Source organism: Haemaphysalis longicornis, unplaced genomic scaffold (genome assembly GCF_048455015.1).
Source record: "Haemaphysalis longicornis isolate Haplotype H1 unplaced genomic scaffold, Haemaphysalis longicornis Haplotype H1 scaffold_12, whole genome shotgun sequence".
NCBI lineage: Eukaryota > Metazoa > Arthropoda > Arachnida > Ixodida > Ixodidae > Haemaphysalis > Haemaphysalis longicornis.
This window is the reverse complement of record NW_027526225.1, coordinates 49,859,551-49,882,489: the sequence shown is the minus strand read 5'-3', so window position 1 is coordinate 49,882,489 and position 22,939 is coordinate 49,859,551. Positions and strand designations below refer to the sequence as shown.

The window sequence follows — 22,939 nt, the reverse complement described above, 5'->3', positions numbered from 1 at the left end:
AGGCCAATAAAAAGAAGCGTCTTTTTCGCGCAGCCAAAGAAACAAAGAAAAGAACACCACTAGCGCATCGCAGAAATACTATGCCGCGGAGAGCGACTATCTTGTCGCCATCAAAGGCGCGAGATACAAGTTCTTCACTAGTTATCTGGCCAGCATACTAAACCATAATTCGAGGCGTTTCTGGTAGGTAATACACCCTGACGAACTGCGCATGATCGCACTCGCATGTGATACTGGAGAAGTTTTTGCCGATGCTGATTCTGCGGATATTTTAGATGCGACGGCGTCTCATTCACTCGCCTTGTTCCTCCATACGGCATTGTCGTTGTCCTTCCACACCCCTCCCCCATTCTCCTCGCCGCGCGAGCTGCGCTCTCCGCCGCTCACCCCCTCTCCTCTCCGATAGCGAACACTCTCTCGCGAGGGGCATTGGATAGGATTCGATTGGCTTGGCTTGGCTTGGCTTGGCTTGGCTTGGCTTGAATTGGATTGGATTGGCTTGGATTGGATTTCGATTGGATTGGATTAAAGTGGATTGTTTTGGATTGTGTTGCGTCATAGCCGCGCCACGTTGCGTCATAGCCGCGGCAGGGGGTTCACGGCACGTTTCACGCGATGGGAGAATCAACCTAACGGAAACAACAACGGAACCCCCTATGCGTCGCATCTACACAGGGGTTCCCGCGAGAGGAGGTGGGAGATTTTTTAACTCTGCTTTTTCTTCGGTCTTCACTGAGGAGAGCGATGTGCCCTGTCTTCCCTTAGCTCAGATCACTGCTTCTTGTATGCCCCGTCTTAATTTTTATATAGAGGCATTGTGTAACTAATCCAAAACAGGAAAGCAACATTATCTTCTGGTATTGATGACATTAACATGAAACTGCTAAAAACACTTTGCATATTTCTGCCATGTATTTGTGTTTAATTTTCTCACAGTCCCTCTCTACAGGCTATATACCATACGACGGGAAGGTGGGGAAGGTCTTTCCCATCTTTAAATCAGGTAATATGAACTCAGCACTGAATTCTCGTCCCATCTCTCTCAGTAGCATTCCCTGCAAACTCATAGAACAAGTCATTTATTCCGAAATCATGAATTTCTTACATTCCGACAACTTCTTTCCCCCTTCCCAGCATTGTTTCCGTAGATAGTTTTCTTGCGAAACCCAACTGGCCATCTCTATTGATGACCTCCATTCTAACCTTCATGCTAACCTGCGAACAGATGTCATATTTCTCGACTTGGCTAAGGCCTTTGACAAGATTCCCCACCAACGTCTGTTACTAAAACTTTCTCAGCTCAACTTAGACCGAAACATTCTTAACTGGATAAGAGAATTTCTAAGCAACCGCTCGCAATTTGTAACAGTAAACAACCAGTCTTCAGCTTCGCATCCAGTAACGCCCGGCGTCCCACAAGGGTTTCTTCTCTCCGCCCTCCTGTTTCTCGTATACATCAATGACCTTCCATTGCATATTTCAAGTCATATCCGTCTGTACGGTGATGACTGCGTCATATACCGGCCCGTCACCAACACATCCCATCAGCTAGCCTTACAACAAGACCTTCTTCATATTCAAGGATGGTGCGATATGTGGGTGATGACACTCAATCCTTCCAAATGTTAAATTATATCGTTTACCCGCCGGCATAATGCTTCAACTTTTCTGTACAGCATTTCTAACGGTTCGATAAACCCAGTACCTTCGTTCAAATACCTCGGTGTTATTTTGTCACATGATCTTACGTGGAAGGCTCACGTAACGAACATTATGGCCTCAGCAATTAGAACGCTTGGTTTTCTCAAACGTCATCTGCGCCATGCTCCACCACATGTCCAGCAACTCGCATAGAAATCCCTTGTTCTTTCCAAAAATCAAAACGTATGCGCCATCTGGTACGCACACCAAATATATCTCATCAACGCACTTGTATCAGTCCGGCAGGATCGACTTGTCAACCACCCGACTCCGTCCACCCACCGCAACGCGCCTCCCGCCGTCTCTGACCGTAGCATCAGCCAACCGCCTCGCCGCCAGAGCCGGTCGCCGTCGCCTCACCACCGGTCCGTGCCTCCGCCGCTGGGAAACTAGCTGGTGCGGCCGACAGGGTTTTAGATTGCGGAACGGTCGGTTCTACCAAATCCCCTGTCCGTAGTGATGGCAGCGAACAAGGTGTGTGTTTTTGTTGACTGCGTGAAGGCAACTGCTTTGGTGAATACAGGTGCTAGTGTGTCAATGATGAGCTTGTCATTTAAAGATCGCCTTGGTCATAAATTTACGTGTGAGTGCAAGGGAACTAGACACTTCCATGGTGTTGGCGGAGGGCCTTTGCGGGTAGTGGGAATTATCTCGGCAGGCATTGTTCTTGGCGGAGACACCATCAGAACTGAGTTTACTGCTTTGGAGTACGCAACGCACTAAGTCATTCTCGGTATCGACTCTTCGAAAGAATGTAGGGCAAAGCTAGATTGCGGTGCTGGTGAGATTTCATTGCGAAGTGTATTGCCTGTCTGTATGGAGCACGCCACCGAAACCCGCAAAGGAGTCTTCGCTGTTGCCGATGACACGCTTTTACTTCCTTTGTCAGCCATGTTCGTGTCCCTGAAGGCCAGCCGAATGAGCACGGGCAGCTCCAGTGTGGCGTTAGTTGTGCCAGAACTGAAGACTACGATGAAGAAAAATGTTTTCGTGCCTCGGGCTTTGGTTCATCAGGAGGGTGGCTTTTCCCACGTGTGGACAGTGAATGCAATTTCAAAACCAGTACTTCTGCCTCATGGCCTCATGCTCGCCACTTATGCCGAAAATTTATGCACTTCAGTAAACGCTATTACCCTGTCTAAACCTATGAATAATGTGGAACCGAACAATACAGCCAATTTTATAAAGATGATTAACAAATCGTCGTCGTCTGAGCAACGACATGTATTACAACAATTGCTGGCTCGTAATGCTTCAGTGTTCAATTTTGCGCAGGGTAAATACCCTCCTCCGCCGACAAGCCTCGGACGCAGGATTGAATTCACACCGGCGATGCACCGCCCATCCGGCAGAAAGCTTAACGCGTGTCCCCTGCTGAGCGCAGCGCTATAAGTGAGCAAACGGAGGAAATGCTCCGGAAAGGTGTAATTCAGGAATATACCAGCCCATGGGCCGCCCCTGTAATACTGGTCAGAGAGAAGGACAACACTTGGCGATTTTGCGTTGACTATCGACTAAGGACGTCTACCCACTTTCGCGAATTGATGACGCCATCGATTGTCTGCGTTCTGCATCCTACTTTTCTTCGGTTGATCTTCGATCGGGCTACAGGCAGATTCCGTTGCACCCAGATGACAAAGAGAAGACAGCATTTGCAACACCAGATGGCTCGTTCGTATTTAATGTGATTCAGTTCGGCCTGTGCAACGCGGCTGCAACATTTGAAAAATTCGTTGCCTCAGTTGTCCGTGGCCTCAAGTGGGAAATCTGCGTGTGTTATTTAGACGACGTAATAATTTTTGGTAGGACGTTTGTCGAGCACAACCAGCTGCCTAATGTTGTTCCCCAGCGCATCGCACAGGATGGCCTGGGTCTGAACTCGAAGTGCCCTTTCGGAGAGTGCCAGGCTCTTGTACTTGGCTTCCTTGATGACCACGATGTAATCAGGCCTGATCCGCAAAAGATTGCTGCGGTTAGAAATATTAAAAAACCCCGAGAACTTAAGGCCCTGCAGAGATTCCCTGGACTGCGCTCCTACATTCGGCGGTTCATCAAAGCAATCACCAAGATCGCCTGTCATTTCACAGCTCTTCTTCTAAAGACGCGCCCTTTGTGTGGACTCCCGAAGGTGACTCGAATTTCACAGAGTTGAAACATTTGTTACCATCCGGTCCTGTGTTGCGCCACTTCGACCCCTCGGCCCCCACTGAGGTCCACTCAGACGCCAGCATCATCAAGGTTGGGGCTGTGCTGGTCCAACTGCATGGAGGTGCGCATAGCGCTGTCGCCTACGTAAGTCGTACTCTCACGAAAGCAGAGCGTAACTACACTGTGACACAACTAGAATGCCTTGCGATGATTTTTGCCATTCAAAAGTTCAGACCCTACATTTGTGGACGTCATTTTACCATTGTAACCGACCATGACTCCCTGTGCTGGCTTGTCGGACTAGGCGACGCCTCTGGTCGCCTTGCTAACTGATCTTTACGACTTCAGGAATTTGATTTCGCTGTTGTCTACAAGAGTGGGCGCCGCCACACCGACGCTGACTGTTTGTCCCGCCTGCCTCAACAAGCGCAGCTATTTGAGGAAGAACACCATGTCGATTCCTTAGCTTTCCTCTCGACCACGCTCCCCGATGCACTAGTGTTTCAGGAAGAGCAACAAAAAGATAGCAGCTTACAGCCATTTTTTGTCTCCGCACAGGCGTCTCTTTCGTCGACTTCACCGTTCGTCGTCCGAGATGGCTTGCTCTGGAGACGGAATTATTCGTCCGATGGTGCTAGTTTTCTGTTGTCCTTCCTGCGAGCCTCCGGCCTGTCGTCCTGCACATCTTGACTTTGCCTGTATGCTTTGCCGACTCCGCCAACGTTTCTACTGTCCTTGCCTCCGGCAGACTACGAAGCAGTACATCGCCGGATGTCAGGTGTGCCAGCGCTACAAGCATCCTAGAGTTCCTCCTTCAGGGCCTTTGCATCCGGTGCGTCTATCACTGTCACAATTTGAAAGGGTAGAAGTTGACTTGCTTGGGCCGTTTCCGAAGTCGGTAGCCGAGAATCGATGGATAATTGTGTGTGTCGATTACCTGAAAAGATATGTAGAAACGACTGCTCTGCCATCGCACAGCTTCTGAAGTCGCACACATTTTTCGTGCACTTCATCATACTGCACCACGTGCACCCCGTCGGGTTATAAGTTATAAGTTGCAATTCACAGCGGATATCGTCGAAGAGCTTCTTCGTCTCCGTGGGTCACAGTACCGACACAGCACGCCAAATCACCCAGAGACCAATGGCCTGACTGAGCGAACAAATCGTACGCTGACAAACATGTCTGCCACGTACATATCCTTAAATAACAAAAACTGGAACGATGTGTAACCTTTTATCACATACGCTCACAATACCACTAAGCACGAGGTCACAGGATACGCACCTTTTTTTTCTTTTATACCTGCAACTGCCAAGCAGCTTCCTCGACACTATCCTGCCATTTTCTCACCATGAAGATGTTTCTATAGCGCAGACTCTCTGTCGTTTTGAAGAGGCGCGCCGCCTTTCCCGAATACGGACCTTGACGTCCCAGGCGAAGATTAAGGCGCGGTATGGCCGACGACAACCACCAGCTTCGTACTTTATCAGTGACCTTGTCTGGCTCTGGACGCCGCTACGCAAACGTGGTTTGTGCCAGAAGTTTTTATCAGCCTACACCGGCCCTTTTGCAGATCTGCGAAAGTTAAGCGACCTGAATAATGAAATCGCTAAAGTGATGTCACAAGATCGTCGATCCCGCAAGACACGGCTTTAACAAGGACAGCTTAGTATGTGGTGCCCTTTTCGGAAACAGTTCGGCTGGTGAACGGCCTGTCACGGTGCACGGAGATCTGCGATAGGCAAGTAGAAAGTGGTCCAGGCGTTCTCGTAACGTCCTATGGGTACCGGAAGGGCCGTTTTGAGGTAGATGCTTGCGCAAGGTTCTTTTCACGGTGCGCGCGCACCTTTCCGCTCCTCCATTTTATAGCGGGTGATACGGTAGGTTGTACATGTGTCGCGCTTCCCATGACTCAAGGAAGTCGTTGAACTCCCGCACCGCAAACTGGGGGCCATTATCCGATACCAGTTGTTCAGGCAACCCATACACCACGAACACAAAGCGAATATGTTCAATGGTGTTGAAGGGAGTTGATATTATGTGAACCACGTCGATCCACTTAGAGTAGGCGTCGACACAGCAGCGCGCAGGAAACGGCCATGGTTCGAAGGGAGCCCACGGCGTGGAACTCTGCATCGCTTGGAAGATATCGCAATTCTTCACCACGTTTTCAATGTCTTCGTGAAGCCCAGGTCACCATACCAGGCAACGTGCCAACATCTTCATTCGGTCTATACCAGGGTGCTCTGCATGAAGCAAAGCCAGGACATATCCTTGCAATTCGTGCGGAATAGCTACCCTGCTTCTCCACGTTAGGCAGCCTTGCTCTAACGATACTTCCATTCGGCGGGTGTGGTAGGGCCTTAACTCCGAATCCACCTGCTGTGGCCATCCAATGAGGGTAAATTCCGCAACCTTGCTGAGCGCTTCCTCCTGCCTGGTAGCCTTGGCGACGTCGCTGGCGAAAGCGGCGTATTTTCAAAAACAGCCAAAAAATCCGCTTCATCAGCCGTTGTCTCACTCGGCAGTGGTAATCTGTATAACGCCTCGGGTCGTTGCATTTGCGTGCCTTTTTGGTACCGCAGCTCGTAGCCTTATACTGCCAAGATTAAAGAGCCCACCGCTGCATGCGCGCTGCGGCCATCGGGGGTATCGGCTTGCAGGCACCAAGAATACCCAACAGTGGCTGATGATCCGTGAACAGCGCAAAAATGTGGCCGTACAGATAGCGGTGAAACTTCTTTACCCGTAGATTAGGGCGAGTGCTTCTTTTTCAATTTGCAAGTAAACACGTTCTGCGGCCGATAATTTTCGAGAGCCAACTGCAATGGGCCGCTAATCCACGTTGGGTTGCACATGCGAAATCACTGCGCCGAGTCCGTACTGGGATACGTCACAACTGAGCACTAAGGGCAGTTTTCGGTTGTAGAAGCACAAAACTGAGCTCGACGAAAGCAGCTTTCTTCTTTTGCGGAGAGCCGCAGTGCATTCTTCGAGTCAGTTCTACCGCACATTTTTCATTAAAAGTGCGTAACGCGAAGCTGCCATGGTGGCAAAGCTCGCCTGAAACTTGGAGTATAATGGCACCATCCCCAGGAACGATTTCAGTTCTGTTGCATTTGTGGATTCGGGAGCAGCCGTGATTGCTCTTATCTTTGAATCCGAGGGATGGATTCCGGCCGCTGATGTTCGGTGGCCCAGGTACCGAACTTCACGTTTAAAAACTTGCATTTTTCATCCTTAAGCGTAACATTGTAGGTCTGAAGACGCTGAAGTACTTGTTCCAGCCACTCTTTACAGTCTAACAGGGTGCTGCCTCGACTATTTACGTAGTTAATGTGGGATCTGACGTGAAGAATGCCACTGAGAATTCTGTCCATGAGGGACTAAAACACTGCCGGTCCACCTGCAATGCCGAAGGGCAACCGTTGGTACTGAAGAAGCCCCTTATGCGTATTCATGGTTAAGAGGGCCTTAGAATCTCCACATAGTTCTACTTGCTGATATGCAGAACCTAGATCTAAAACACAAAAAACGCTCTTGCCCTGTAAGATTGCGAACACGTTTTCTGGTAATGGGAGCGGGTAATGCTCCGTTTTCAGCATGGGCTTCACAGTGAGCTTAAAATCCCCCCACAGCCGCACGTCTGCCCGTCCGTCTTTTGGCACCGCTAGTAACAGCGTGGCCCAATCGCTACTTGTGACTCGCTTCACGACGGCGGTTTCTTCCCATGTATCCAACTTCTTGCTCACTGGTTCCATCAGCGCGAAAGGAACTTTGCGTGCTTTGCAGAAAACTGGTGTGCTGTCCGGTTTTCTCGGTATTTGAGCTGTGAACCCCGAAATCGGTCCCACCTGCTTTGAAAAAACAGGCACAAATTTCTGTTTCAGCTCGGTTACCATGTCTACTTTCCCGATGACAGCGATTTCCGGCCAATTCAACTTTATCCGACTCAGCGAGCTTCTTCCTAATAGGCACGACAGTTTTTTGCCTGCATCATCGACGGCTATGTGAGGAACAACCCAAGCCTGCTTATTATCTCCAACTTGCACGTCGACCGATTCAAGAACTGGAACTAGCTCGCCCGTGTACGTCCCTAATGGCCCCGTCACTGCTTCCAAAGGCAGGTGCGCCCACTTCTACTGATAAACCGCCTTTGGCACCACTGTCACGGAGGCGCCGGTGTCTATTTGCATATTCACGTTGTGACGCTCTTCTTCCGCGGTAACGTAATACGCCGCCTTGGTGCTGGCGACGCTACATATTTCTTATGCCATGAAAAAAGTGAGAAAGAAACATGGCATCAAGGTCGTATTCTCCGCCCCCAATAAGGCCTACGGCATGTGCCGTCAGGTTAACAGGTGCGCACCGTTGCCAGTTTGTGACAAAAAACACCAGACAAGGTACGCAGATTGCAGCAAAAATGTCGTCTACAAAATTCCCCTGAAGTGCCGGTCCGTTTACGTCGGACAAACCGGCCGATGCCTGAACGACAGGGCCCGAGAGCATGCTGCTTCGCTCCAAGGAACCCCTTCCGGCCACCTTGCCACCCACGTTCGGGACTGCCCCTGCGAAGCCTACGTGAACAAAATCGCAGTTATCGGGCGGAAGAGAAGTAGAATCGGACGAGAGATAGTTGAAGCATTGGCGATAGACGGAGCTGGAGATAGCTGCGTCAGTGTGCCGTCTGTGGCACTGTCACGTACCGAAAAATAGTTTCTGCGCAGTAATCTTCGCTAATCATTTAACTGGCTGACGTGAACAAGCTTTTTATAATTTTCGTGTTTTTTTCGTATGTATATATCTGTGTTTCCATCAGTAAAATTCCAGTTGATAGACAGCAGTGTGTCGTGTTACTCCCTCTTCTTTTTGTGTTCGTTTTATTCAAGCTGATTCCCACCGAAGATGTACCAACTAGCACAGACCCGAGCCACTTTACATATTTGAAAATCTCTCTGAAATCCTTCTCCGGAGTCGTCCTGGCAATTTAATGCTCTGCCTGGTTTTGCTCCCTGCTTGAACATCCTCCTGAGATGCCCTTGCTTGACACAGTTGAGGCACTTGTACCTGCGGTAGCGGCACGTTCTTTCTGAATGAATGTTGCCGCATCGGAAACACTATCTGTTCCGCCATGACTCCTCTCCGGTGCTTGGACGCGACGTTGCGTTGTGCTTCGAAGGAGAGTTTGTTAAGTTGCGGGTCTTCAGTTACGAGGTTCGTCTGACGACTGTCTTCATGGAACTTAATCTGGTGCTGCATAGAAAAAACAGCGCCAAAAACGATACGACAGGGAGTAAAGACGTATCCCTGTCGTATCGTTTTTGGCGCTGTTTTTTCTAAGTGGCATCATGCACCACTAGCCCGTCTCAGTTTACTTGTTCAGTTCGTTAATCTGGTTCGACTGATTTGAAGCAAGTTCCCGGGTTAGGGCAATTTTGCAAGGCCAGTCAAGCGTCAGGGTCTCCGCGTCTGCGGCGCATCGCTCCCGCTACGTCTCCTCATATCGAAGCCGCGCCACGAGCCTGTCCCTCAAGGCTTCGTCGAGAAAATCACCAAATTCGCAGTTTCTTGCTTGATTCTTCAGGTGGAGCAGGAATTCTGGCACGCTTTCTTGTTCTCCCTGCTCACGACGGTTGAACCGGCATCTTTCCGCTATGACTGCTTTCAGCGGGCTGTAGTGACTCTCCAGTACCGCGTTCACCTCCTCGTACGTTTTACTTGATGGCGTCTGGGGTACAAGCAGGTTTTTCAGTATTTCGTACGTTGTTGGCCCTACAACGGTCAAGAATACGGCGAACTTTTTCCCAGCAGCCACTTCATTCGCCAGCACGTACAGCTCGAATCTTTCCACGTACGAGTCAAAACTTTAGGCCTTCACGTCAAAAGAATCAATTCTTCTCACCTTGGACATCTTGGCCACGCCATTCCCTCGAAGTTCACTGTCCTGCCCAGCTTGCCTTCTACGCTTGTTTCCACGAGAGGACGCTGGCTAGGAAAGCCTCCAGCGCTGATCCTATCCCGTCGCCAGTTGTCGTGTTCCGTGCGGGGAGAGTCGAGTGCAGGCGCGCACCGTGACGAGCAAGTGGGCAGCACCCAGCTCACGAGCAAGAACTGGTTTATTAGATGCGACGGACCTCTTTAACTCACCTTGTCCCTCCATGCATGCCTCCGCGTCCATCCGCACGCCTCTCCCCCATTCTCCTCGCCACGCCAGCTGCGCGGTAACGCCGCTTAGAGTTCCTGTATATGCCCCCTACGGGAGCATATACAGGAACTCTAACGTTGCTCTCACCGCAGCGCCATCTTGCGTTAGCGCTCGCTCCCTTCGCCATGCCAGCTGTGCGTCAGCGCGTGTCAGCGCTCGGTTAACACATGCGCATGCGCTACTCTCTCTCATTCCCCTCACCGTTAACGCGCGGTACATATAAACGCGATAACTGCGCCGCTCCGCTCAGTCGCTCCACCGCCGCCGCTCCGATGACATCCGATGACCACCGATGATTTGAATGGAGACTAACAGGTCTGCTACCGCGATGGTCGGCGCAACCGTAACAAGCACCACCCAGATGCGTCGCATCGCCCCATGGTTCACTCCCCCCCCCCCCCCCCCCCCCCCGCGGAAAGATGTGGTCAATTTGTGGCACAGCGCGCACTTCTTTTGCGCGCTAGCGTTTTCTTGTCCGCTGGATAACGAAACGTGTCGGCGCGATCTCAGTTGGGAAACGTTTTCGGAGCTCATCCTTGACTACTGCGCGGATGGTTTTGCGCAGTGAATCGGAAGTGAGAACAGCGGCACCAACAGAATAAATGCTGTGCCTTGTTCGACGTTCGAGCATCTGCTTCATCGCGACAGCGTCAGACGCGAATTCGCTAACAGTCTTTGGAGGAGTGGGTTGCGGACAAGGCAGACAAAACGTTGTAGCTTCACCCTTCGCATCGAAAACCTAAGTTTCGTTTCTTCAGTCATTTCGAGGTTCGCACTGTGAAATGATCTCTTCGTCTCCCCAAGAAAGAACCAGGCCCCATCGTTGGGGTGTTGCGTGCGGGTTTCCAGCGAAAGTGCGGCTCATTCTTTTCACACGACGGTTGCGATGGTTTTAAGGAACCCGTTTTTGAACCGAGTCCAGTCGTTCATGGAGCTCTCGTGGTCCCGCAGCCATGTTTGAGCTGCATCTTTTAATAAAAGAAAACATGGCGGAACGTTCATCACTTCACCACAAAGATCCGAACGCGCTCCCCTTCTCCAACCAGTCATTCCCCGGGGAAATCCGCGTAACGATGGTGGTTCCGGGGCTGTTGCATTACGATGGAAGTAGCGGCTTCTTGCGCCATGTTGTTGGTTGTAGCGGTCTTTCTCTTGGTTAGTTGTGGTAGAAGGCCAAGCTTGGCCGGCAAACCTTGCGGTCAGCGGAGAGCTCGGCTTGAGCTGACTGTGTGGCTTCAAGATTGCGTACGGAGCATAAAGGGTGCGTACCCTGAACCTCGGACAGATACCCCGAAGTGAAAGACGACGAAGTTGACTTGCAGGAAAACCGATTTTATTGCAGGGACGTTTTGCTCCCCGAACAACCTAAAGAATACACAGGCGATGAAGTTGCAGTCAACAAATTGACGTGCGCAGGCGAGTGTCGGTTAATGGAATGCCGCGGCAGCTACTCTGGAATTATATTTCCCATACTCTCTCCCTATCAAATTAAGATAGCCCGTATGGCATTCAAAAGAAAAAAAAGGATACTTCGCTTGAAACACTGATAAGACCGCCGGGCGCCGCCGGATTTAAAAGAAAACAGAAGTACACAAACAGAATGAATGTTTCGCGGCATTATAAACTTGTAGGATAGCAGCAGACGACACCATGGAGGGGTGACGGCCGAGAAAAGGCGATAACGCAAGGAAGAGCGTGGAAGTTGACATTGCAGCAAAAACCCCAATTATGTGACTAAAAGCGAGTCAAAGAAATAAATAGATGCAGAAAAAAAATATGTGTGGCCTTCTTTAGATTGACACATGCACCTGTGTAGCATTTTAGCCTTTCAAATGTGTTTCTTGCCTGTCTTATTTTTAAATACGTGCGAAGCATTTATATATGCCTTATGCGCCCTATGTAATAGTTCGGCTGTGATTTTTGTGTGATAACCGTCAAATTACATTTCACGTTGCCAGAGCAATACATGCGCTCGTCACTGCTCAGCGTCGTTTCCCCTACGCCAAAAAATACGGTGAGTGCATGGTTAATCTCAGAACAATTGAAGCTTGCGCCGGTTGGTAAATAACTTCAGAGTAGAGGCCAGCGCAATGAACGGGACGAAGCGAAGGCGAGACAAACACAAGCGTTCGTGTATATCTCTTCTGCGCTTTGTCCTGTTTATTGCGCTGCCGTCTTTCACACGATGGGAATGAGCAGGTCCTTTGTAACAGCAATAGAAATTGCGTGAGCGACACCGCCATGGCTGCGCCGGTTCTACACCCCAACAGAGCACTGGAAATTCCGCTTTTCGTAGCCCTAATCTACTGCCGATATCCAAGGGTTCGTAGACTGCTGGGGAGCATTGCCCGAAGTTGTTTACAGTGCACCTCGAATTTCAATCTTCAGCGTTGACACGCATAGTTGACTGCGGTAACGTTCAATCACAAGGTTTTCTTGCGTCGTGGATCTGCACCGTTCCCGAGTGCGTCACAGCAGGCCAAGATTTCACACGAAGGGAAAGAGCAGGTCATCTGTAACAGCAGCAGAATTTGCGTCAGCGGCACCGCCATTACTCCGCCGGTTCCACTTCCCTTGGTTCTTTCGGGCTGCTGAAACGAGGCTCGGGACATCGTCGTGTTCTTGTCTCGGGTGGGGCCTGGCTGGCCGGCGCGGCTTCGTTATCCTTGGCGGCACTGTCCACGCTGATGTGATGCGATGATTGGACCCGGAAGGCAATGACGAACCCGCCAACTCCACCAAGTGTAATGTGGTGGCAGATGACACAAGCCATGCCGTTATAAAACGATATATTTACATGTAGCGAAGAACTATTTACATGTAGCTGGGAGCCAGAGGGCAAAAAAGAGGGAAAGGTCGCGCGCGTGTTATTATACAGAAACTGTGTTTGTATGGTCAGTATCTTAAATATTGCTTGCTGCTGTTGTGCATTGGAGGTTTCGCTTTCTTCTAAACGATTGCAGTTGTTCTTCCCCAAACAAATGTTGGCGAGAAAGTATACTTGAGACACTGACAACCGCAGTCTCCGATAAATTCGCATGATTTTACGGAACCCCTTGCAAATGGTGGGGGCCATCACCTTAAAACAAGGGAAACATTTCAACGATCTTCAACGCAGCGACCTTCCAGTGAATTTGCATTAGGCGCAGATTCGCACGAGACGTGCTTTGAAATGGCGTGGCAGCGAAAGAAAACATGTTTACGGCATCAACGTCACAGATAAAGCACAAAAATTGTGTCCGCAATTTTGCTTTCACAAGCGGAAATGAAATAGCAGGTATTGCTTTGGTCCCGTGCCTCTCAGTGTTCGCACGGATTGGGTTGGTGTGGCACACAAAGAGTAAGATGCCTAGGACGTGGCAGTAAATCAGACATCTCCATGTTTGTCCATGAGACTAAACCTGGGGTCATTTCGCGTTTAGTTGAGCTAATTGGCTAGGAAGTTGCTCAATCGCAAACTTCCAAAACGCGTTTTCTTCCGTTCCCTCCGTGGTCTGCGTCTCGCTTCGCAGGTGATCCATGGTCACAGAGTGGAAAGGACTAATTCGTTTTTTCATTATTTCCTGTTGAGCGCTCAAAATATAATGGAAAGACGCTACTAAGTGAATATCAAGTTTGGCCACGATATTTCGTAAATAGTTCCTACAGCGGATACGCGGCGCATAAGGTTTTTTAGCTAAAGAATTCATCTTACTAGCGAGCATTAGGACAGGGAGAAAGCTAAAGAGGAGAAGAAATGCATAGGTTCGCGTAGGTACGCGTTAGTATAGGTTCTTGTATTTCCCAGTCCTGCGTGAGTGGTTCTTGGCCAAGTTGGACCGGCTAATTGCTTGTCGCCTTTAGGGCAGCTTGATTGTGAAGATCTGCCGATATGTGGATGATTTCCTTTTCTTTTTGGATAAAGTTGTGCCCGGTGACACAATTTCGGTGACAGTCTGAAGTTCACGTATGAGCTCCCTGAGATGGGTGTTTTGCACTTTTTGGATGTGCGCCTGCACCTGGGGGTGATCAGCCAAAAAGTCATCCTACCCTACCAGTGAGCCCATTTAACGTTTGTAAAGTGAGGCATGGCGAAGAACATTCTAAAGACGGAGGTTACCTGATGCTGCCAGCATGAAATGGAGGCGAGCTTGTTTGAGCAAGCTGACAGACAGACAGCGGCCGATTTTCTACCTTAAATGGTGGCGCCTGTGGCTGCGAGCCTTGTGAACGATCTCAAAACAAAATCCGTGCACGGTTCAAAATGGCAAAGGCAGAAAGTTCATCTTATGGCTCTGCCTCACGAGCGCCAAGTTTCCCACCAACTAAAAAGGGCTGGTGGGAAGTGTGGTGTGCTGGTGGTGTTCTCGGCACCTGAAATGCTGTCAAAGATGGTGAGCACGGAAAATGTTCTTTGCACCAAGCCCGGCTGTATCGTAACGCACACAAATCTGTTTGTGGATTGTGCGACGCGGGTGGTCTACAGAATCCCCCTGTCGTGCAAAAAGTGCTACTTTGGTCAAACAGGCAGGTTCCTTATTGTAAGGCTTAGAGAGCATCATCCAGGTGTGAATGTAGAGATGGGACTGGCCGCCTGGCTGATTATTGCCGTGGGTGCACGGGTTGCTTTCCAGATTTCTGCCAGACACGCGTCGTGTACAAGTCTTCCTCACAAACAGGCCGAGATATTTTTGAGGATTTCTTGATAGACAGAGAAGGGGAAAAGTGTGTCAGCGCACCGTCCTTGGCACTGTCCGCAAAGGAATTCAATTTTTGGAGAGGGGAAGGTGGTCGCACATGAGCGATGGATGAATGTTGTACACACATTTGGGTTTGATTCTGCACTACGTGATACGAGCCGATGCTGTAATGTGGCCTGTGATATGGCAATACTGTTTATTTTGTTTTCGCGGCATTTTTCTGATAACGCTTGCAAATGTCGCGTACATTCTGGTGTTTCCCTGCTTCGGTGGCATAAACTGAGTTGATATGTAGTGTGGGTTTATTCTCCTCTTTAGTTTTATCCCTGTCTTAATGTTCGCTATTACGATGAATTCCTCACGTAGTAACCCACTCGCCCAACTTAGCCTTTTAGTTTTCTATCTTCAAATTGGTTTTTCTTCTAAAATGTTTCTTCGCTTTTGGCACCGTGTATTTATTTGATTTAAACCTGCCATAGCTTTTCTGAAGCAGGTTAGTTTCCTACATTATTTTCTGTTCCTTTATTCCGGGAGAGGGGGAACATGGACTGTTAAAAGTAAAGAGCCCTCCAGTGATGCTAATCAAAACTTCCACTTCTTTTTGTATGTTTGGAAGTACTGAAAGCTATAGTTACCACCTGCCCTTTATGGCACTACAAGATTTGCATGATACACTGGTTACACTTGTAATCTCTGGTTAGCTTTTGTTTAGATTTTGGGTTGTTGCTATGAAATGCATTAATTTCGACCTAACGCAACCCAGCAACAGTCATAACATGCCTTTTGTGATGTCTCCCAAGCATGAAACCAATGCCGAATCTCCTCGACTTACTTAGAAAGAGGAAAACTTTCTTGAGTGAATTTATTGATACGTATTATGTGCTAACATTAGGCGTGGTTATTTTTTGGCTATTTAATGTCAGGTAATCCAAGGGCCACTATTTAAAAGCAACTACACTGGTGACGAAAACGTTAACACGCGTATTGCAGGCGCATCGTAGAGAGGTATTTACAGTATCTGAAAAGACTTGTTCGCCTAGCATAAAGTGCAATAATGTTAACTACATTCCTAAGTTCGCAAAACAAAAAGAAGAAACAAGAAGTTTTTTTGTTCTTTGTTGTATTGTCAGCAAAAGAACAAATATCGGAGAAGTATTGACGTCACCGCTCTTGCATTCCACACAAAATCGACATTTTTTTGGTTGAACGATTGTTTGTTTGCTGCGATTTTAGTTTCAAAACCACTCCCAAAAAACTTGCGTCATGTCTGTATTCAGCTCATTGGCTTGTCTTTTTAAAGATGCATGCCGGGAATAGAACGGGTGTAAGTTTAAAAGACCCCCGCGACTTCTACTATATATGGTACTTGTTTCAGTATATCGCAACACTTCTTTTGGAGTGGTATTTAAAAAGACTCAGTTCCAATCCTCCCAGCCCATTGAATCGAAGCCTTGTACATACATACGTGTACTGCTCGATATGAGTCCGATGAAATTCGGGCTGTTTTGAGCAACACGGATCTTTGTGGCTACCGGCGACCTTCTAGCTTTTAGAACCATGTGATAGGGATAACGATTCTACGGGGAGCAACGCGACTGATATATAAGCTCGCACAACCATTTCTTATTACCTTTGTCCAGGTCAAACTTCTATTCACCAGAAAAGCAAAACAAGCGGTTTCAAAGACCACATCAACGGCGTGCAACGAGATTATCACCTGACGCTTCCGCCGACTGGGGGAGGGGTGTGAGACAATAAAATAGCCCTGTAGAGACGGGACACAGTACTAGTCCTGGACACCAACTACATTTTTAGCACAAACAAAAGAAGATATACAGAAACAGCGCATGCGCCAACATGGCTGAAGCAATCTGGAAAAAAAGCAATCAGGGAGAAGTGACTCGTGTTTAATGGAAGAACGAAAGGAACGCGGCTGGGGATATTATTGAGCTCTTATAAGAGCTCACCTGCATTCAATCCTGTGGTCAAAATTAATCCGGCGCACTCCATTACGGCGCGCCTCATCACCTATGTAGCGTCGGCCCGCTAAACAACACAATCAATCAATCTATCTATCAATCACTTCCACTCAACCCAGTCCGGGGGTGGGCACAGTGGCGGAAATAGGATACAATAGAGAAAAGTAAACATTACAAGTCCAGGAGAGAGTAAAGAACAGTGGTTCCACTGGGGTTGATCGCGTCCCCCACAACACACCTCGAAAACTGCTGTCTGGCGTCATGCTGGGTCCAGGAGACCAGAAGTCTCGAACGGAACGGCGAGGCGCAGAGGCGAGCATGCTGTGACAAAGAGCGAAGTCTGCGGCGGTTTCGACGACTTCGGAATTTTCTGCATTAGAGCGTGGCCGACAGACGGGTCACACCAGCAGAGCGAAAACGGGTACATCGACATCCAGTGCAACGGCACTGAAACGAAGTCCCTCCGAAGCGGAGGAACGTGAAAAACGTTGCCTCAGCTCTGAAGCGACGACTGAACTCCCCTGACGCATCCACAAAAACTACCTTTGACTACATCCACATCCACAAAAGTGACTACACTACAAAAGTGACTGACTACAAAAACTACATCCACAAAAACTACAAAAACTAGCGTACGAAGTACCCGCTACTCTACGCGCTACCCTTCTGAGTTGCGGAGAATTCAACACTGCCATTAACGTGCTAACATGCCGCAAAAGTTGACTACCTACCAAAGGAAATAGTAAACAAAACGTTTCAACACGCTAAAGTTGTCTTTCCGAATTTGCGCATTTATACTGTAATGGAGGCTGCCCTAATGGAATTCTTAGGTTGCCATGTGAATACCTATTATTGCCGCCAACTTCAGTAGGCAAAAGACAGCTGGCGACGCTGTGAGAGTGGGATCATGGCTGCGTTCAAGTTTAACGCGCTTCATTACACGGGCTGGAAGGGCAGGTTTTCCTCTAAGAATCAGTAGTATTAACTCTATGATGAACGGAGAGAGAGCGCCCTACGCGCAAGATGCGTCGCCTACGTTTAACTATAAAGGTTTCCAAATACATGCTCGTTGGCTACGTATACGTTTCACGTTTGCGTACGTTAACTCTGTACGTACGTAAAGCTTAAACTGTCTATTGACCGCCCAAGTCGACGCTAATTCCTCGGACGTCGCCATGTGCTCCTGGTGGTTTTGTAGTTCGTCTTGCTACATCCTTACAGCATCCCAGCCATTCCAATCTGGCTCCATTGTGACTGCCTACGGCCCCTTACCGCCCCCTCTATTACTCGGGCTGTCGTCAGCCTCGTGCCACATGTTAGTATTCTAGCATGCAAAATCACGTGTCACGAATGTCCAGAAATGTCAACAGGATATGAATGGCGAGCCTTCCCGATTTTTTTGTACTGGTGGATGCCAATTTTACTATGTTAACAAGCAGCCCTTCTATCTCCACGCCATTTGTTCACCCCGCCGCTGCTCTCCTTGAATCAATACCTCAACTTAACCCCTTCAAGACTCCGTTAGTTTTCCCCGCGCCTTATATAAACAGTCCCCTTTGACCCGGGTTTTCTTCCCCGAGAAAAGCATCCGGAAAACTAGAAGGAGCACATTTTGAAGCGGCTGCATCGCTCACAAAATTTTCAGGTCTTCCCGCCCCCATTTTACCCGCTGATTTGTGTTTTAGGCTCTGAAAGAGGAGAACTGAATATGTCGGTCGAATATAACGTGTTTAACGAAGCCATGAATGAATCATGACTAACGGAGCCATGATTGAACGTCGCACACATTGCAATGCATGTGTTCTCATCACTGCAGTTCTTTATTATATTCAGTTCGCAATGTTGTCGGCATGTGCTAATGAAATTATTTTATGATGGGATTTCTGTCATCATCGTCTCCGGTAACTTCCGGCGTTCCACGCCTTAATCACCTCTGCGGAACAGACCTTGCTAAATTATTAGATAATACATCGGTCGCCACCTCAGATAATGTTCTGTCTCCCGGTATCCCTGCTTGCCTATCCCGTTCAGCGGTGCGGCACTGTCATTTCGCCTGGGCTTTGGATGGAAAGTATAGATTACCGAAACAAACACGCGCGTGTTCAGAGGCATGCTCCTCTTGCCGTTCTTTGAGGGCTGCATACTCTTCGGTGGAGTGGACATTTTGTGGCGTACGCATGGTGCTTCTGGTCTTGAACGAGCTAGCTTCCCTTTCTCTTCTCCTAAAGTAGGATGGGAGTGCGATAGGCCTGAAGTAAGCCATTATGCGGCGGTTCTTTTTACCCCCAATATGCTGATGAGGATGCCATGTACGGGGAGTTGAGGTAGCTTCGGCGAACGATGCCAGCAGCAACAGTGATGGCGACCTAAAAAAGACCGTAAAATGTTCACATGAAATACAAATTTCACTTATTTTTTGCATCTCCTACAGTCTGTGGGACCGGCGGTGAAAATGCGGGATTACGACTAGCAACACTGCTGCAAACCGTCTTTTGTTTTTCTCCCTCGGCGCCTATTCACCATTGATTCTAGGTATATGGGCTGGTGCATACAATGGTGCTGAGCAGAAATTCGGAAACATACATCAGACGCTTCGTGGGATCCATGCTTCTCGATTTTTACAGCCACCTGTGTCTAGAAGGTCACCTAAGCCTTGTGGTGGGAGGACAATTACAGCGCACGTTTCAGGCACAGCTTTGCCATTCTCGTTTTAGCAAGTGAGTCACCGGCTTGCTGTCGCACAGCTTTCACCTCCAACAAAAATACTGTACTGAGAATATTGCTTCCTATCAAAAAATAAAAAATGAAGTCCATATGGAAGTTAGTGCTTCTGCCAGTCACGTGTAGCTGAAGTTGTGTCGAGTTTTGGCTATACAAAGCCATGGATAATAGCCAACAACCACCTCAACCCCGTACTCGATTAAGCTGTGGGGTGTTCGCAGAATGATGCCAAAGCTACTGTTTTTCGCAGAATTTATTGTGAGCATCTAGGGCGAATATTTTTTATAGTGCGAGGAACAAAATCTTGATCCCAGACTTAACATTTCTTACTTGGGAGGTAGATATACCACATGCTTCGCTTACCCCTTCAGAAAAAAGCAAAGAGTGTTCTTTGTAATTGACAAGGTTTACAAGGATATGCAATTGGTGGGAGGTACGCAACACGTCTCAATATCGCGTCTTCACATTATCTCTATGAACATTAAATTCGCCTGTAAAAAGGCTGGTGTCTCCGACAAGGAAAGACACCTTTGGTATTGTAAGCGAGCATACAGACTTCCAAGAAATCTTTCTGTTATTATTTTTACAGTTCTGATCAAATACAGCCTTTGGAGAGTTCGTTGAAGCGGCGGATTAGAAATACTGATGGTGCATATCTCGCACTTCGTCGTGTTCGTCTGCCTTGTTGCTCCAGCTTGGAGTGAGGAAAGATACCACATGGATTCGATAAAAGAGGTAACTTTGACACATTTGTTTCTGCCACCTTCCGCCTAAATGACGTCTTGTTTTTCTTTGAGATCTCAAGAGATCCTAACAAAGTTTATGAAAGACTGCTTTTGTAAGTAGTTGAGTGACGTTCACTACACCGAAGAATTTTCTGGCTGCTGTTCAACATTTCTATTGAACTATAATTTATAAGTCCTACACAGGTAAGAATTGGGACAATTTTGTACCACAGGACATGTTCTCTGCCGCTGAATCCGCACAAAAATATCTTGAAAGGCACGATTGGAGAAAAAGAGTTTTCATTTAGGTTATTCAAGAACTTTTATGCCTTCTAGTGTCCACTTTGCTTGACCGGCAGCAAACGATGCTTCAAACAGTGAGAAATAAAGCGTCAAGCCGAATTCAGTCTTTTTCCCGCTAAATCGCGTGTTGCATGGCGTAAGCAATGACGTATAAGGAAATGTCCCCAACAGCGAACCTTACTAGGTTTGCAAAGGCTACTGAAAACGCGGAAATATAAAAGGTATTGCCTTGTTTACTCTCTGCCTTTATAGATTGCGGGACTACGACGCTTAACGCTTTCTTCTTCTTTTTCTTTTTGTCAATGTTATTTTTTCAATCATTCAGTCAGTCAGTAGCACGATGAGTCTTCGCAATTGCTCTGCATTTGGTTGGAATTGTACCTGGCCTGTTTTTGCTACGGTCAATACCAATCGTTTCGTAAAATACTGGGCATTCTCCACAAGCAAGGCCACGTAAATGGCAGCATGATTTATGTCACTTGGCCAGTGATGTGTCAAACAAGACCTGGGGCGTAATGCTTACGAGTTCCTTCGAAACTCTCATTGCGTACCCCGTTATTCTTACGGCAAATGTGAGCAAAAATACCTCGTGCGGCAAGTTTGTAAGCCCTTGTTTTTTGAGCAATACCAAGCAGCGGTTGACAATGCGTGACGAGTTCAGTGCGGAAAAATAACTGGTGAGTCGCATGGCTATTCTCTGTTTTAATCACTAGAGAACTCATTATACAACGCAAATAAACAATGTCTTTGTTATCTCAACAATCTGACAATTGAAATGAATCAAGCTTCGATTTTGCCCCCACGGCCCCTCTAACACGAAAACACTACACAGTAAATTTGGCTGCTTGGCTGTCCTGGTGTCACCAGTCATTTCAAACCACAAAGATAAAATAACTAGAGTAATTATTGAAGCCGCAGAAATGGAGCGGCGAAAACAAAAATGTCTGAGCGCACCCTCCTTGTCCCTTTAGCAAAAATAGATGACTGTTCTGTACCACAGATAATTGGAAACATGTTTGGTGGCACATGGATTCGGTGCAGCGTGACGACCGCATGGGTTATCGCCAGAATTAATCTTATTTCTTCTTTTCTTGTATATTTTACTGCCAGCGTATATACGTCAAAAGCCGAAAAATAAAATTCTCGTGGTTGTCACTTTCTTCTTCTTGTGTTTCATCAGTATTGCACTGTTGTACTTTATTTACTCTTTTTGTACCAACTGGCATTAAGCATTGCCCGCCTGATACTAAGACGGGAGCCAAGCCGGAGAACAGTCTCAAAGCGAAAATGCAGCCTTCACCCAAGCTCAAAGTAGTGGACGTAGTGCTTATGAAGTGCAATGTGCTGCTTGCTTTCTACTAACTTGGGTGCTTTCTTCACCTGTTTCAGTGATGTCATTCAGTTGGACGATTGTGTTTACTCCACCTGTCATAGGGACGCCAACGGCAAATACTTGGTCCAGCGCAATGCCTGTGTTTCCTTGAGGCAAGCTACTGATGAATTTCAAGGCCGCTGGAGTGCCTTCTTAATAGAGAGAGCAGCGCGCCACGAGAGCAGCCAGCGGGATCATGCACGCCCCACGAGCGCGGCTTGGGCTGCAGTGGGTTTGCTAGCCTCGCGACAGCCCGACACCTGGTCCTCTCGTTTCCTTCGCCACAGAAGACGGTACTTGGGTGGTGGTCCAAAACATAAAATGTGCTACACGGCTCGTAGGAATGCAGAATAATATGGCAGCTGGCGCGCCTCTGGTGACTACCGTTGTACAGTAATCGAGGCTGCGAAAACAGCCCAATACCCCTTGCCCACAGCAGCGAGTCTGTAGAGCACTTTGACGAGAGGCCATGTTTTCAATACCTTGGACTTAGCTCAAGCATACAAACAACTTCACGTGGCCCCAGAGACAGCACAGATCATAACACTAAGCACCACGAAGGGGCTGTACAAAGATAACAGGCTTTCATTTTGGTGTTTCAGCTACACCAGAATTTTCCAGTGGTTCATGGAGACGACTTTGAATGGCTTGAAATCATTGTTTGTTTACCTAAACGATATCATAGAGAGTAGAGCGATAGCAAAACAGCACAAGGGCCGTTTAACGTCAGATCTCGAGCAGTTGACCCTGCAAACCATTGACTGCCCAAATCAACGCGTCAGTTTGGTGAAGGCGAACTTCAGTTTTTCGACACGAGATTGATGCAGCAGGGATTCGCATGTTGAATCACAACGGGGAGGCCTCCTCTATGACATCTGCACCCACAAGTAAGCAGACACTACAGTCATTTTTGGGCATGCTGTCCTTCTATGATAGCTTTGTAGACCTCCGCGATAAAATAGCGTCCAGCCTGTATGAACTGCTCGCGAAGGGGGAAAGCTTGGAAATGGGAGCAGCGGCATCACAACGCTTTTGATGAGCTGAAGCAGTGCCTTTTGTCGAGGACTGCCCTTTCACACCAGAGAGAGTGAGAAGCTCTTTAT

General features: G+C 48.1%; 1 long non-coding RNA gene across 1 annotated transcript in view; it reads left to right on the top strand.

Moving 5' to 3' along the window:
• Window positions 1-11,956: 11,956 nt before the first annotated feature.
• Window positions 11,957-22,939, top strand: part of LOC144161957 (uncharacterized) — a 75,706-nt gene continuing 64,723 nt past the window's right edge. The window contains exons 1-2 of the long non-coding RNA XR_013320547.1: window positions 11,957-12,071; window positions 20,026-20,171. This is a non-coding gene — a long non-coding RNA (uncharacterized LOC144161957). The remainder of the gene's footprint in view (window positions 12,072-20,025; window positions 20,172-22,939) is intronic.